This window comes from Brienomyrus brachyistius, chromosome 24 (genome assembly GCF_023856365.1).
Source record: "Brienomyrus brachyistius isolate T26 chromosome 24, BBRACH_0.4, whole genome shotgun sequence".
Classification (NCBI taxonomy): domain Eukaryota; kingdom Metazoa; phylum Chordata; class Actinopteri; order Osteoglossiformes; family Mormyridae; genus Brienomyrus; species Brienomyrus brachyistius.
The window spans coordinates 4,994,846-5,011,799 of NC_064556.1; the positions used below are offsets into that span (position 1 = coordinate 4,994,846).

A 16,954-nucleotide genomic window follows, 5' to 3' on the forward strand; every position below is an offset into this window, starting at 1 on the left:
GAAGGATCACTATACTATGGAGTTACATTCTGATAAACCTATCATTAAGGCGAAAATATCGTAAGGCGAAAATATCGTAAGGCGAAAATATCGTAAGGCGAAAATATCGTAAGGCGAAAATGCATTTTAATGCCGTACACCTAACCTAAGAAACATCATAGCCCAGCCTAGAACACTTGCATTATCCTACAGTTGGGCAAAATCCTTTAACGCAAAGTCTATTTCATAATAAAGTGTTGTATATCTCATGTAATTTACTGAATAATGTACAGAAAGTGAGAAACAGAGTGGAACTGGAATGCACATCGTAAAGTCGAAATAACAGAACGCGGACCATGTGACCCGGGGAGTCTCTCTGCACATATCTGTCATAACGTCTTGTCCAGTACAGAACATGGTGAACCTGCAGTTAGTATCAGGAAACAGAGGATGGAGGCAGGAGAAGCCTGGGAGGGAGGGCAGGCTGTGCGCTCATGCACGCCAAGAGGCTAAAAGTCACTAATCCCATATTCGCGGGTAGGAGAGGAACGCGGAGTACTTATAGTAAACCACACAAGACATGCTATGACCATGCCATTGTGTTTGTGTGTGTGTGTGTGTGTGTGTGTGTGTGTGTGTGTGTGTGTGTGTGTGTGTGTGTGTGTGTGTGTGTGTGTGTGTGTGTGTGTTTGTGCATGAGGGGCTCTATGGAACAAACCGCACAGGAGAGGCAGATATCACACCACGGTGGGGGCTCTGTGGCGTAACGGATAGCGCATTGGACTTCTAGGCTTTAACAGGGCGTGGCCATTCAAAGGTTGTGGGTTCAAGTCCCACCAGAGTCATACGCTTTTGGAGGGGGGGGCGGCAGTGTGTGGATCTCACCTGTACGTGTGTCTCATGAAGAGCAAGACGGGATTTATGAGAAGACAGTTTCCCCCCCACATAAAAAAAAGCATCGCTATTTTATTAACGCCATGATGCCAAATTCTCGTCTTCCAGATCATTCCAGGAAGGTTCTCATTTAAAATAACAGGCTAACACAGGCGCACCTTCAAAGGTACTGCAAAGTCATTTGTAAGCATCTGCTGGTCACTTTCTACGCGTGGAAAGAGGACTCAACCTAAGGAGATAGATTAATGTGTTTTTTCACACCGGAGGAGATGATACCTGATGTTGTGAACAACAACATCCGAGGCGTCAGACCCCATCATTATGACATTTTAACATGGCCGGTGAATTGGTAGTCATTCTTCACCCTGCAAAATGGGAATTGGGAGAAATCACCAGTGCTAAGACACGGCACCTTTCCACCGCTCCCAGGCTTGTGTCGTGGTAGATCTGCGCGATCGCCCTGGGCCTACACGCCAGAGCCCCTCTCCCCACCCCCCAGGGGAACGGGGAGAGAGACCAACACGGACGAGAGTTGGGATCTTGCGGGTGGAGAGGAAGCAGTATAACAGAGGACATTTCCAGCGACGGGCTCGTTCCTGCTGGGGAGAAAGGCGGGCGAGGTAAAGGGAGCCGGGAAGGCAGAGTGAGATTCCAGCCTGTAGACTGACACCGCTGGAAGCGTCTGCACACACGCACAGGCAGGGGGCGCCCTAGAGCTGCAGCCGACGACCTCACGCCGCGTCCCAGCTGCCGAGTCTTTACCGCCGCCGTCCGTGGTGCCGCAGCCAATCAGATTAGGAGCGAAGGATTGCAATGACAAGTAGGGGAATTCACGTCCACCTTAGTTCAACCAATACAAGAGATATCCTCAAAGGGGTGTGGGTGGGGTTGGGGCCCTCTAGAGCTTTAACGTAGAATGCCGGAGTCACGGCAGGAGCACAGCCAATGACGCTGGGTTGACGCCGTTTCCTGTTCGTTTGTCTTGCTGTTTGTCGCACACAGACTACCTGGTTAAAGTGGAGAGAGCAAGTTGAGCATTTCCAGAATAATCTTGAGGAAGATTTATACAGACCGTCCCCGACTTGCGAACTATGTGATTTACAACTACTCATACATACGACTGGGAAATAAAAAAAACGTAACAAATTTGGGGCGGCGGCAGGCCTGAGGCAGCGCTAAGCTAGCTAGTGCGTGCTGCATGCCGTACAATAGTTTCCATGGTACGGTATAGTAGATGGAATAAGTGATAAATGTTCATGAAAAAGATGTGGAAGCTACACGATCATGCACAAAAATGCCTAAAAAGTCAATGAGGTGTCTCTCAGGCTTCTGCCAGTGGTATACGCACTATCAGATGCAAATACGACCAAGACCAACCTGACGAGAAGAAGATGTAAAGATCGTTAGCGGTACGACAGAAAAACGGAGCCGCGTGGAGCAGTAATGTAGGCCTACGGGAGATTAAGACTTTTCGTTTCTTACACCATTTCGATTAGGTTTAAGGCTTAAACGTACTTTTTTTCATACTTGGAAAAATGACTATATATCACGGCCTTCGCTAGACTCCTTTTACTGTGATCGCAGTGAAACCTCACGTTCAGCTAAAAAAGGAAAAAAAAAAGTAAAGTTTTGGGGAGGTCAGTGGGACAGGACACTGCGAAGATCATCCTGCCCTCTCACGTGCTTTTTCCTCCCATCCGCGCCTTTAAGCAGATTGTCCGTCTTATCACGGGGCCCCTTCAGAGGCACAGGGCCCACCCCCTATTTTTAAGCATGCAGCTTCAACGAAAAGTTTTACGTTCACACCCCCAGGAACGTGATTGGCTAAGCCCACATCACAGGCGATTCTATTCGCCACTGTCACGGGCCGGGTATTATTGGCGAGTACATGGATTTTTACAGCCAAACGTCAGGAAGCGTACATTTTTATCCCATTAGCTTGACTACCACGGGGGGAGGGGGGGGGGACGACACACCAAAAATGTGATGTTCTCTCTCACAAATAGTGTTGACGTCCTGTTAGTCATCTCGAACTGTATAGCGCTTATTCGTTTAGATAATGCATTTCCGAATTAACTTGTACATGCGGCTGTAAAATCCTGCGCAGGGCTTCATAAATTACAATTATCGAGTCATTTGTAGGAAAAGTTAAATTTGGCAAACTCAATTAAGAATTTATGTAAGCTCTTGGCAAAGACCTCTGCGTGCACCCCCGTAGCGCAGAGCATTATTGCGATCCGTCTGTATCCTGAGCCTCAGATGCGATAGGAGCAATCTCCCTCCCCGTACCTCTTGAGGGACGGACTGGAGCCGAGCACTTTAACGATCTGTTAAAGTTTGCCGCATGGTTTTGCGGGTACCAGCAATGATGGGTTGCTTTGGAATGATTCCGATAAAAGAACAGAACAGTTTGTGTGCATGGGCTCGTCAAGATGTTGTGTTGATCTATCAGTTTTATTTGCGCTGGTATCCGATGCCAACAAAGCTACCCTATCGATCTAAAGCATAAGTCTCTACATGTTGAGATACAAGCGATTTAAAAAAAGACGGACTAGCTAGCTAATTATGACGCTACTTTTCAAAATGATCAATAACGAAAAAGACAAAAAACACAGGACTGTGACGGGGATCGAGAGGTACGGTGCTCATCCTCATTTAAAACAACAGTTACTAAAAATAAATAATAGTAAATCAGTTCAAAAGACATGCAGGATGGGGGCAGCTTTTCAGCTATAAATTAATGAGCTCCAATGAGAGACCCACGAAGCATTGGAAGTTCCACTGCCGAACAATTACATCCACCACTCTTTCCACAAGGATAATTTGGCTCCTCTTCCAAGCAAATTTAACATTTATCTGTAGAATGAAAACGTCCTCCAGCCCCAGGCTGGACTGTGCAGTACAGCATGTTTTTTAATACACGGGGAAAGAGCCTTTTGCTGTTTGAGATGACAGAACTTATTAAGATTCACCGAACTGAAGGAATAACATAGAATGGGGGATTTAAAAAAAATCTCTGTCTTGTTACAAGCACAGGTGTCCATTTCACACGTCCATGTGATGTGTTATTTCTACGGGGTGGGGGGAGGGGGGATGCCAAAACTTTCATTATTCTATGGCGGAGTTTTACTGTTGGCGACATTGTGCCGAATGTGGTTATAATCCTAAAGGCTTGGAAGAATAGCATAGATTTTAATGTTTTTATTGGAACTTCTCACCATTGCTGGTCGCAGCCTAACATGAGATATTTACACTCAGTAAAAATAACATAAGAATAATAATAAAAAAAAAATACAAAATCAAGTGACCTTGCCCACAGAATTCTGAGCCCCCGGATCACCAAGCAGGGAGGGTACGGCCTCTGACACCTGACCGATGCCCGCAAGCGTGACCCAGAGAATAAACATAGCAAACATCTCACTGTCGCAGGACGACAGCGCGCTCCGAAAACCTCGTGCTCTCGGCACGCTCAGTTCCGGTTCCAGCTGGAATTCTACGCCAAGGTCATCTGCAGGGATCTGCGTGTCTTCCTTTCGCGGGAGTCAGGGTTGGAGACCCCTCTGCCGACTTCGCGGTAAGCAGGCGCGCCGGACCGCGGGTAATGCCGGACCCGGCTGACCAGGGCCCTGCCTGTATGGGGCAAGGAGGCCCCCCAGGGATGGAGGGTTCCAAAAGCCCCGGAAATAATTAGATTTTTGGTTCCTAATTTGAATACTTTCTGTTACTATAAAGATCAATAACAACATACATGATGAATTCTGCTTACCTGCTTATCTGCCTGCTCCTTGCCCCGAGGTCCCCAACCCTCCCTCCAGAGTAGTTTGATCCTCTGGAGCATAAATCCATCGTGTAAATAACATATGCAGTCAATGTTTTGGGGGTGGGGGAGGATGCGGTCAAGGAGGAAACCAGAGGGAGGGGGGGAGCACACTACAGGGCTCAAAATTTGGTGCTATGACCTGGTTTGGGGGCACCTTAAGTTAGGATAAATCTTCACAGCCTACTCAACCCAACAGACCAAACGAATTCTTACTACCCGCTGATGTCTTGGTGGAGAATCTCAGATACAGACTCCTGGTTGACCTTTGAATCTCTATGGTGCTCACTGACAGTCCTAGAAGCTAAGGAGACGACGTCCGGAAGATCCAGCGTGCACGTCAAAGCAAGACGTGTGGAGGTCGACTTCCTCTAAGCGTACCTGAGGCATCTAAGCGGGGAGGACAGCCAGGCGTTTACTTACACACATCTGTTAACGCGTTAGACATCAAGGGGCTCGGATCAATGACTCGTGTGACATTGAGAAAAGGCCTCCGTTTGATCAATGGCTTTAGCTCTCTGCGGGAAACCTGGAAACAAAATGCATTTTGATTAGCTGCTCATGCCGTATTTAGAATTCATAACGCGGAATGTTATTCATACCAAAGAAATATTTATTTCCTCTGTACTAATAGCACTATCTACATTTTAAGCATGAGGACTTCCCAGATTATTTCACCTTTTAATTACCCCTCTCGCTGTTAGAATTACATTTCTCATCTTCTGCCTTTTTTTTTTTTTTTTTTTATAAATATAAATAGTGACGAGGCTTGTTGAAACACCGAGGATTCAGAAGATGGGATATTCAACAGCATCCCACACTACTTATGAAACCACACTGCCCCCTACAGGTGCTCCTTAGTTCATCCAGTGCAGCTGCATTATATAACGCTATTAGAAGACAATCCGCAGTGCCATTCAGAGAGGAGCTTAGCCAGAGTTGCTTCATTTGTTAAATAAAAATCCGCCTTCTTAAAACAGTGGCCTCTGCAGTGTACTTATTATTTTACTACGGTGTGGAGACGTGTGACAAAGTTGTTGTTGCTCACAGGAAGCCATGAGATCATTCAGACAGGATTGAAGGAGACAATTAATATTCTGCGGTCAAAGACGGCTTTTCATAACACACTTCTACCACTCCATGAAAAAACTGTCCTGTCTCAAATAGTTTTAAATCATATCTGCAGACCCCAAAAAAATCCCATTGATACAACTAATTTATTTTTGTATAGTGCGTTAATACAACATTAGATCGTCTCAAAGCGCTTTACAGCATCCCCACCCAAAGCCCACAGTGAATAAGCCAAAGGTGACAGTGGCAAGGAAAAACTCCCAAGAAGGAAGAAACCTTGGGAGGCACCAGACTCAAAGGGGGAGCCCAAACCTCCAAGTGCCGGCAGGGAGAGTCAAATACGAAGCACATGTTCACATCTCCGAAATTATGATGAAGTTGCTATAAAAACAGATAGTGTAAATGACCCATTACATTGATTTAAGCCAGGCTTTTATACATACATGGTACTCGAGGCACAAGAGAGAATCTTTGGCATTGAATAATTAAATAGCCATTAAATAACTCTCGCAGGCATACACCATTAGCACTAGTACTGTTAAACCTACTGGAGTGTTGCATCCTGGGAACAATCTGTGACTTTATGGAGCAGTTTATTTTATAGATTTAGGGGTTTTGGTTTGTTTTTTATGCTTTACGTTTCACAGCCGAAAAATAAATGGCAGAAGGCTAGTGGCTGCAGTTCATCAGTAGGAACAGCCTCAGATTAAACTGTTTTCACACGAAACGCATAAAACCCAACTGAGAAGCGAACACCCATGATGGCCTTGATGAAAAGTTCTCCATAACTCACTGCAGATTAATGGCGGACCAGGGAGAGTTTAAAGCAAGAGTTTCTTCATGGGTAATTGAACAATTATTACATTTGCAACCTCGTTTGCTATGACGGTACTCAATAAATCAGCTTCCTCCATTGTGGGTAATGAAATCCAATTATTGTATTTGTATATGCAGCACAGAGCAGTACTTTGCATTCCTGGGTATCTAGGCCGTGCGTACGGACCTCATGAATAATTAGCGTGAAGTTTTAAGAGCAAGAGCCAAAACATTATGCAGAAAATCTGAACAGAGAATTTGATCGATATCTTTCTTACTTCCTGCTTGGAATTCACTTCTGTAGAAAAGCAGCGTAACAGGCGAGGTCTTTCTGCTGCTGAAAGGGAGACCAAACATGGGTGAGAATCATTTTACTCCAACTTGCATCCTGTGTGAAGGACCGAACTCAAAACGTGCTCCGGAAAGCACCTAAATTCACCACCTGCATAATGCATGTTAACAAATCACAGCCGAGTTACCTTTCCTGCCAAGCAAGAGCCCAGTGCCTTGTGGGTTATTTGACCACGCCTGTGCATGATTGAACTAAAGAGACATCAATCTGCGGTGACTGGTAGGTGGGGAGCAAACAGGGGGTGTGGCCCCTCCGCTCTGGGGTGGCTAATGAATGGAGAGAATAATAGATGGGCGTGGCCTTGCCACACTGTGGTGACTCATGAATGGAAAGTATAATAGAGGGGCGTGGCCTTGCCACACTGAGGTGACTCGTGAATGGAAAGTATAATAGAGGGGCGTGGCCATGACACAGTGAGGTGACTTGTGATTGGAGAGTATAATAGAGGGGCATGGCCTTGCAACGTTCAGGTAACTTGTGAATGGATATCACAACAGAGGGGCGTGGCCTTGCCAATCTGGGGTGACTTGTGAATGGATATCACAACAGAGGGGCGTGGCCTTGCCAATCTGGGGTGACTTGTGAATGGATATCATAGCAGAGAGGTGTGGCCTGTCAACTTTGGGGTGACTTGTGAATGGATATCATAGCAGAGAGCAGAGAGGTGTGGCCTGTCAACTTTGGGGTGACTTGTGAATGGATATCATAGCAGAGAGGTGTGGCCTGTCAACTTTGGGGTGACTTGTGAATGGATATCATAGCAGAGAGCAGAGAGGTGTGGCCTGTCAACTTTGGGGTGACTTGTGAATGGATATCATAGCAGAGAGCAGAGAGGTGTGGCCTGGCAACTTTGGGGTGACTTGTGAATGGATATCACAACTGAGGGGCGTGGCCTTGCCAATCAGGGGTGACTTGTGGGTGGAGCCCATAACAGAAGTGCATGGTCTAGACAGCTATCTGCCCAAGTACCAACCAAACCAATGCTACGAGAAATTATACAATTACGATGTTATTAAAATATTTTGAAAACAACCAGTGATGTGTGAGGGATAATTTGCTAGCCTAAATCAAATCAGGTGAAGAAATCAAATTATTTTAACATGTAATGCGTCGGAACTGTAAAGTCCAGATGCTCCAGCGAGGAAATCCGCTAGACTGTTTCTAAGTTTCTAAGCACAGAGCAGACATGCGAGACCGTCAGCTGGTAAGGTGCGGAGAAATACTCACTGGCAGGGGGGTGTTTGTTTTCTCGAGTAACGATAGTGCTTGTGGTGGATCTTACTCACCAGGCTTGACAATGCAGTTTTCAGTTCATTTTTTATGTTTTATTCCTTTTCGGACACTTTCTCTCTGTCTGGCTTAATACAGCTAATCAGCTTCTTTGGAGCAGCTAAGTAGAAATAAATTGTAATTTTATAGATTTCTGTTTTTTTGTGAATCCTGTCCATCGATAATGATACAAAAATTTGTGGTTGAAACAGGGACTTAGCTAAAGAAAAAAATACATTTTTTAAAAATATTGTAACACATAATTACCAAATAATTACCAAAACATAACGGATTTTTTTTATATTGTCTTAATTTTTCAGTAGTTAATGAACAGAACTTAAGACCAATAGGTGACAGTATCAAATTGCAAAAAAAAAAGATATTTGACCAGTTCCCGAACTTGAACTGACGCATTAAACTCTCAGCCACCCAAATGCATTAAACTTACTCAACTTGGGAGTTGGTTAAGCTGTAAAACTTAGTCAAGAAATCTTCGGTCTGACATAGTACTTGGCTTCCAGTCACTAAGGAGACGTCGACGCAGTAGCGGGGTGACGCAGATCTGCCCGCCACGCCGCTTTCCTAGCTTTTCCACTTCCTGCCAATGGTGAATTCATAGAGGCACTTTGAGAACAGATCACCCAACAAATGAAAAAAAAAATATCCATGCTTTACATAGACAGACGTTCAGGCTTGACTTTTTCTTAAGAGACATCAAGTAGAGAGCGACAAAAAAAGACACTTTTGGAGAACGTGGGGGTTTTAATTAAGGTGCTTTCTAGCCGAACAGCTGAAAAATCTAAGACCGAAGCTGAAAGTCAGAGGAGGACAGATGGGACAAACGTGGCTCGGAAACAAAGAGTGAACGATGATCGTAACGGATGTTTGTTTTTTTTTAATTCACTCGATCGGCACGTAAGGGATCACTTTCATCCAGCTATGTCATTGTAAATATCTGTCAAATAGAAGGACAGGCATAAACTATAAATATTATGACTCAGCAAGTATGAATTAATTTGAGACAATAGCAGGAATGTTGTTCTTAATTGAGTGTCTAAACATCTCTCTCTCTCTCTCTCTCCTCTCTCTCTCTCTCTCTCTCTCTCTCTCTCTCTCTCTCTCGCTCTCTCCAGTCAGCACATCACGCCATATAATAAATGCTCCGTTTGAGTCGGACCGAATCGGCTGTAGGATCGGTCCCTGAGCCTGTAGTGTGTCAGTGTGTGTACCAACAACAACAACAAATTTATTTTTGTATAGCGCAATTTCACGACATTACATCGTCTCAAAGCGCTCTACAGCATCCCCACCCAAAGCCCCCAGTGAGTAAGCCATAGGCGACAGTGGCAAGGAAAAAACTCCCTAGAAGGAAGAAACCTTGGGAGGGACCAGACTCAAAGGGGGAGCCCATCCTCCAGGGGCCGGCAGGGAGAGTCAAATAGGAGAGATGGACTGGCATCCCAACCAAGGTTATATCTTCTGATATCTCTGTATACTGGGATAAGATCCAGACTTGCTATCATCCTGTTCTGGGAAAATGGATGGGTGGGTGAATGGATGGATGGATGAATATAATAAATGCATATAAAATATTCAGCATTTATCATAAACAAAGGACAGTAATTGCTCTGGAAATCAGTTTTACCAGTGGGATCAGGTTTCAATGCATTGTATAAAACATGAAACAGGAGGTAGATTTCAGATCAGTCTGGGAAAAGAATTTGTGAGACAAATACCAGAAGAGAAATTGCATAACATAAACGATCACTGTTTCCAAACAGCCATTATACAGCATCTACTCGGCCTTTTAAGGGTACTTATCCATCCATTACCGATGGCTGCGGATTCAATTACGCTTTCAGCGATGGGGAGTCTGAGGACGGGTGCAATTCTGGACACGTTGATCCCAGAGATGATCAAGGCAACCGGGCGCTTGCAGTTTACTGGAACATCTCTGCAATACGGAAAGAAGCTAGCGAATCACAGGAGAACTGCACACTCCGGAATTCTCCTCGCTGAAAGTCCTCTAAGGCACTTTCAAGCGTTAGGCCGAACAAGCAATATTTTTTCCACTTTCGTTTTAATTACTGAATAGCTAGCGCGTCGCTGGGTACAAACTGCGCACTTGCCAAACTTTGGCTCCGGAGTATTGACAGATAACTGTCATTCACACGTCTTTTAGGCTGCGGGACAAAGTAAAGACTGATAAAAATCCAATTACTACAAATCAATCATGGTAGCTTTCCCGGACATTACACCGGCAATGACTTCCGAATGATCGATAAAACAGCTGCTGCTTGTTTCATACTGAATGTTAACAACATAATAACTAAAAAAAAAAAGAAGCTTCCAGCATAAATAGTAAGCCTGTTTTGTTAACCAACTTTTTACAGTGACAAGCTTCATCAGGACTGGGAACAAAGACCCATCGGAGACAGACAGAATGATTCAGAGGAGTTTCATTGCTAGCAGGAATAATAAACAGCGGACAGAGAAGCGGAGCAATTAATTTAATTAATTATCTAATCTTTGCAGAGCAAGGACCCTCATGAATACTGCTGTCAACCGCAACCAAATCCATCACTGAGGGAACAGCCCTAAAAGATGCAGCCCTTTCTGCTAGATCCCTGCATTCAGTCCCTGTTCTAGATACATCCATGTTTCGTAAAGGCTAATTTGCTAACTATTATGGTCGGTTCCTTCATTTTTTGTTTCCTCTATAACAAGACAGGTAAACCCTACCAATGTCAAACAACAGTAAGAAAAATGGTAGAGTCTTTGAGTTATTGATAACCTTGTTTATCCATCCATCTACCAAAAAGTACTTATACAGTACAAGGTCATCGAGGCTGTGGCACGGGGACAGCATGGCAGTCCATCATCCGTCTCATACACTAAGGGGCGACTCAATGACACCAATTCAACTAAATGCGTATCTTTGGACTGGAAGAGGAAACCCAGCACCTGTGTTTATCATGACTTAAATTACACATTTGCATGGCCCCCTGTTGGCCACAAGCAGTTACTACACTAGGGGGAATTGGAGGAAAGGGGTGTGGGCAAAAAGGATTTTTTTATCGGGGACCCAGAAAAAACAAACCCACCCCCGATGAACCCAAACGACACGTGAACTTCACAAACAGAATCCAAGGCTGCGATTCGAACCTGCAACCTTAGAGATACCTGACACTAGTCACTGACCCACCAAGCTTCTCCCCTTTGGAAAAGAAGCTCAGCTTTACCAGCCCATCCCAGGTGATCCAACACCTACAGTCTACTGTTCAAATGTGGAATCTCTACTTGTGGGAGTTAAACATACAATAATGTTCTGAGGGCAGAAGAAAAAATGATTGGTGATGAACTAGAGGAGGCGGGATCAAGACATCTGATTGGTTGGTCCCGCCCCTCCAGTTGCTTGGACTCAGCTCTTCTACAATCAGACTGGCTACCTCTCTGAACCAATCATTTTTTCTTCTGCCCTCAGAACATTTTAGTGTACGTAAAATTCCCATGAACAAAATGCCTCCAACTTATTCCTAAATTCATTTCGCCACGAAGAACCTAAAAGACTTCCGTGCCTCGTCTCCTAATTCATCACAAACAAAACAAAAGCCGATGCCGCCGTTGGTCAATTTGGAAATCGAGGGATCTGAGGGACAGCAAGCGGCCGAGAGTAATCGCAGCGAAATCGTAATTAGGACCCTGAAAGGAAGATTCAGAAAGAGAATCGCCTTGAGCTACTGCTCTGTGTTTTTAACTCCAAACGGCGCCGGCAGGAAAGTCACCTGTGATTGCGTTTAATCAAAGAGGCCTTTTACTTCGATCTCTTCTAGAAGAAAGAAAAGTCAACCGTCTGTCAGAAATAATGTTTTAATGCCTTCTGAGGAGTGGGTTGCCTCTAACGGAAAACAAAGAGACTACCCTCTGAATCTCATTATCTTGGAAGGGCAAAGAGGGACTGCTGGGTCTTTTAAACACGGACGAATCGGCATAATCAAAGAGCCCAACAAGGGCGCTCCCGATTTAACGTGAAAATAAGGCATAAATCTGACGCCTTTGTGGTAAATTAGGGATTATTTCACTCTACGGCATAACGACCCATTGGCACATCGGAGCAGAAATGAAATCACTTTTAGATGAGGCTGAAGATTAAAAAAATAACACCCAAACGAGCCTCCCTTCATAAAAGGGGGGGATTTTATTGAGCATAATTGAAGCCTTTAGCGAGTACTTTTTACAGCCAAATCTAATTGAGTAGGTAACATCGCGCAAGTGAACTGGTCACCGTGGCAGACAAGTGCAGTCATTTTAATAACAGGATGGGTGAGTCTGTTATGAATAAACAATAAACCCCGCCCACGCTCATAGGGTCCTTTATCTCGTAATAGAGGCTTGTGATGGTGAAGCCGGCCTGTGATGGCACCATTCCTGACATTGTAAACCCAAAGCCCCATTCTACCAGTCAAACAATACCCCTAAGATCGCTCAGACATGGATACAAGGAAATCACGTGGCACTATCATAGTGCCAGGACTCCGGGACGCTTCCTTTCACACGTCCCATCATGCTCCGCTTTGAGATATAAACACGTATATTTAAGGTTCCAGCTTTTATTGTCGCATGTCTTCTGAGGTGGGCACAGGTAGGTAACGGGGGTGGCGATAGGACATAAAGCAGTACAACGAAGACAAAAGAACGATATAGGAGTTTAAGTCAGTCCACTGTGCTTGACAAGGGAATGTGACAATCCATCATTACATCATTAATACAGAACGGAAGAGGTTCAAACAAAGCACTGGGGGATTAATCTGATGTCCCTGTGGCATATTTTAGGGACTCAGATCCCACCTCAAAGCCGAACGACAATGTGACCATTCCACCAAGTACGGGATTCGAACCAGCAACCTTCTGATCACAAGCACGCTATCCTCGCCTCCTGAGTCATACGTGCCCTTGGACGAAATTGATGACATGCCCTTTATCCAGACATCCATCATAACAAACTAATCTGAACCCGTCAGACACAGCAGATGTTTTATACAGTGCGTTGATGCATTTTATGTATATAAATAATTACATCTATACCCAAACATTTTACACTAGTATTTAAAGTAGGCCAACTTTTATAATCTGTTTTTTTTTTATGAAGAGAATTGTCACACAGCACTTTACGGTGATTTACAATACTCTTCCTCAGGGTATTGAAAAAAAATAAAACCACATAACGCCAATATTGGGAACGACGATAAAAATTATTTCCTTATAAATGATTGCTCCAAATAAACAGCAGAGCAGGGACGCATAGGGGACAGCGGTGTGCAGAACGTAAAAATGAAGTTGTTATGAATGTGTTGGTGCTGGAAGACGCAGCCGAAGAGAGATCGCAGCCCCATGTAGCAGCTGCCTGGGGGGGCGGGGCCTGGGAGCAGCCATTGGGGTCCAGACTGCCCACTTAGACAGTACAGCATGTGATCAGGGCCAGTGTGTGGCTTAGTGAGTTAAGCTGCTCTGCCTGTAACCAGAAGGCAGTTAGTTCAAATCTCTGGCTCAGCAGTTTTTAGCCTTTGAACAAGGACTGTAACAATGCAGTGGCAAATGACATGTGGCAGATTTATAACATACTTTAACTATAAATAAATATCGCTTTATTTATTTGTTTGTTTGTTTTGAGAAAGCACAGTCTGCCAGTCCGAGTCCACCGGGAAATCCTATTTCCTGGAACACCCCCCTGGATCTAGTTTTCAGGTTCGAAATTCAGGATGAGGAACGCTTGTAGAGCTCTCTCAAATGGCAGGCAGCTTTAAATTAAATGCTTTCGTTATCAGGAAAATGTGTAAAAGTGTGAAATGGGTATGCACACATAAGGAACCATTACGGGGAGTGATTACTGGTTTTTCCATTTGGTTTTTTTATTTCTGTTTTTTTTCATGGATTGTTTGCGACGTGTGGAAGGTTCTGGCAAAGCTGTCTCCACACAGCCATCATTTGGCCGCAGCTCGTCTTTTGCGGGTGACATCCAATCCCCGGCGGGCACTTGCAAGACCCTCGAAAGCCCGCTGATCCTTCATGGACGTTTAACTGAGACGGCTCCCTGTTTGTCACAGGCCCTGACAACTTCGAGTCACAGGATGGCTGGCTTCCTCTCTTACCCCACACGCCTCCTGTCCTGCCTCTCTTACCCCACACGCCTCCTGTCCTGCCTCTCTTACCCCACACACCTTCTGTCCTGCCTCTCTTACCCCACACGCCTCCTGTCCTGCCTCTCTTACCCCCACACGCCTCCTGTCCTGCCTCTCTTACCCCACACGCCTCCTGTCCTGCCTCTCTTACCCCACACGCCTCCTGTCCTGCCTCTCGCTTCACATCCTTCACACACGAGCCACTGAACTCCTTGCGGTGTCACTGCGACGATACGAGCGCTTCGTGATCCTTACCGTTACGAGCCTGGAACCTGAACGCCAGCGGAACACTGTCCCGACCTCCTCGTGGTACATCTGTCTCCCGATCAACGTCTTTTGTTGCAAGATAGGTTGTAGGTACTTTGGGTCGTGCTCAGATGATCACGAGGACTGAACATTCCCTCCACTGACCAGCTGTACCTAACATGGTTCAGTCTGTGATTCCGGACTATATGCACCCCAGCTACAAACTCTTCACCCCTCTACAATCTGGTAGGAGGTTTCACAGCATCAGGACACTGGCTGCCAGACTAAAAACAGCTTCTTTCCCAAAACCATCTGCCTTTCCAGCATCTATTTCCCATAACAGTCATATCTATGGCTTCTGCACTTCGCAGCACCTCTACTCACCGCATATCATCCAGGTCCACTCTTTTGTTTTTGTGTTACATCATCTGCACTGTTTTGCACTGTCTTGTACTGTTTTCGCACTGCATTTTAGTCTTTAGACTCTCACAACAGAGCGAGGCTGAAGGACCAAGCATCCCAAATGCACCTGTTGCATGCGGCCATTAAAGGTCCTTGAATCTGGAATCCTTCTTGGAATCTTGGAGCTTCTAACCACACGCTGAGCACCGCGTCACTGGGCCGACTGAGGCCAGCACAGTCCCCCTTGACCCTGTCACCCTAACGCCACCCCTCCTACTCCGGACAATCCAGGACAGTCCAAAATGGACGACTATAGCTGCCTGCTTATTAATTCCCAATGGGCCCGACCGGCGCGCTGTCCAATCAGCACCCTGCTGGCGAGTAGCTGACAGCCTGCCGTCTGCTTTCTGTCACGGGACGTCTCTCCTCCCCCCACCCCCTCCCAGCTGGGGGGCAGCGACGGGCCCCTCTTGCCCTCTGATGTCGGGTCAGTTCCATACAGTTCCATATCCGGGATCATCACGATCTTGCTTCGGGCTAATCTCCGAGCCGCCTGTCCTAGCTCAGGCTGGTGGGTTGATGTATTACTCATCAAATGGGATTATGAAAGGTTCACAGCCTCCCACCCACATGACCCGCCCCCCCCCCCCCCCCCCCCCCAGCTACTCCTCGTGAGCAAACAGCACAGACATTCTGTCACATTCTGCTTCCCAGACCACCCCCCCCCCACTTCACAAACTGAAAACATCTGCATCTCTGTTCTAATAGAATAAGCGAGGATCATGACCAGAATGGGCGGCCAGCGCTGCTGTCCCAAGTGTTCTAATATACCCAGCTGCGCTGATAGCTGAAAATAGGAGAACTGAAATTGGCAATAATCACCCAGAATGCACTGCACCATGCAGTCCGGTTTGTGACAGGGAGCATTTTAGGGGAAAAACACTCGAATCAGGGTCACAACGTAAGATTCAAGCCATTAGAGTAAAGAGGAGCTGAAGCTGTGAATAAAAAGCCAAATTATAATCTTTACAGTCTGTACAGGTAAAACTTTTCTCTCTAGCATCATGTAAGGAAACTAGTTAGATTTAAATGTTAAAAGAGCATTTCTGTGCAGAACCATGTAGCGACAACATTAAAAAAACGTTAAAAGGACATTTCTGCTGGGAGTTAGCTACAAATGTACAAATGGTGCGCAAATGTAAATGTGGCCGTGCGCCTCGCACTATTGCCTGTGCGCCTCGCACTATTGCCTGCGTGCGAGCACGACCGGCACCCACGTTGGCTCTCAGCATGTGCAGTGGTCATGGAACACGTGCTCTCTCCCTCCTCTGCCTCCTTTGCTGAGAATTTCCCCTGGACGACTAGCATGGTGCGACATTCACCCACTAGGCATCCAAGATGGAAGATGCATCCATGACCAGGAGGAGAGTAAAATTCATCTACTGCTGCCTCCTGGGCTGGAGCAGAGGCGGGGGTGTCATACAGAATGCTGATGGGCACCAGGTCCAGCCATCTCCGGCAGTGACCAGCGTCTCTCTGTCCGTCCGTCCGTCCGGCAGGCTTAGTGTAACCATCCCCAGAGGTCACACTTTCCCAAAATTGCCACGGACAGGACATCTGTGCCCCGCTGTCACCATGGAGAAGCATCCAAAAGAACATCTCATCTCCGCAGAGGTTCGCTGCCACGCTGCGTTTCCCTTCATCCATTGCGTCACTCTGTCTTTGACGTAAGAGTCTTTTTTTTTTACCACGGGGGGCTCAAGCCACAGCAAGAAGAAAGTATTTATACATCATAAGCAGAGCAGCCGCCCAGAAAGGCACATGTACGCGGCGATCTACGCCCCTGTCCCCCATTTATACTGTGGGGGTGGGCGGGGGTTTTAGCCAGGGAAATTTGGGTTTTGGGTGCGCGAAAGAACTAAAACGAGG

General features: G+C 45.9%; 1 non-coding gene across 1 annotated transcript; it reads left to right on the forward strand.

Annotated features, from left to right (window-relative positions):
* Positions 1-731: 731 nt before the first annotated feature.
* trnar-ucu (transfer RNA arginine (anticodon UCU)) lies at positions 732-824 on the forward strand. The gene is made up of 2 exons: positions 732-768; positions 789-824. It is a non-coding gene; the product is annotated as a tRNA-Arg (tRNA).
* The last annotated feature ends 16,130 nt before the right edge of the window (positions 825-16,954 follow it).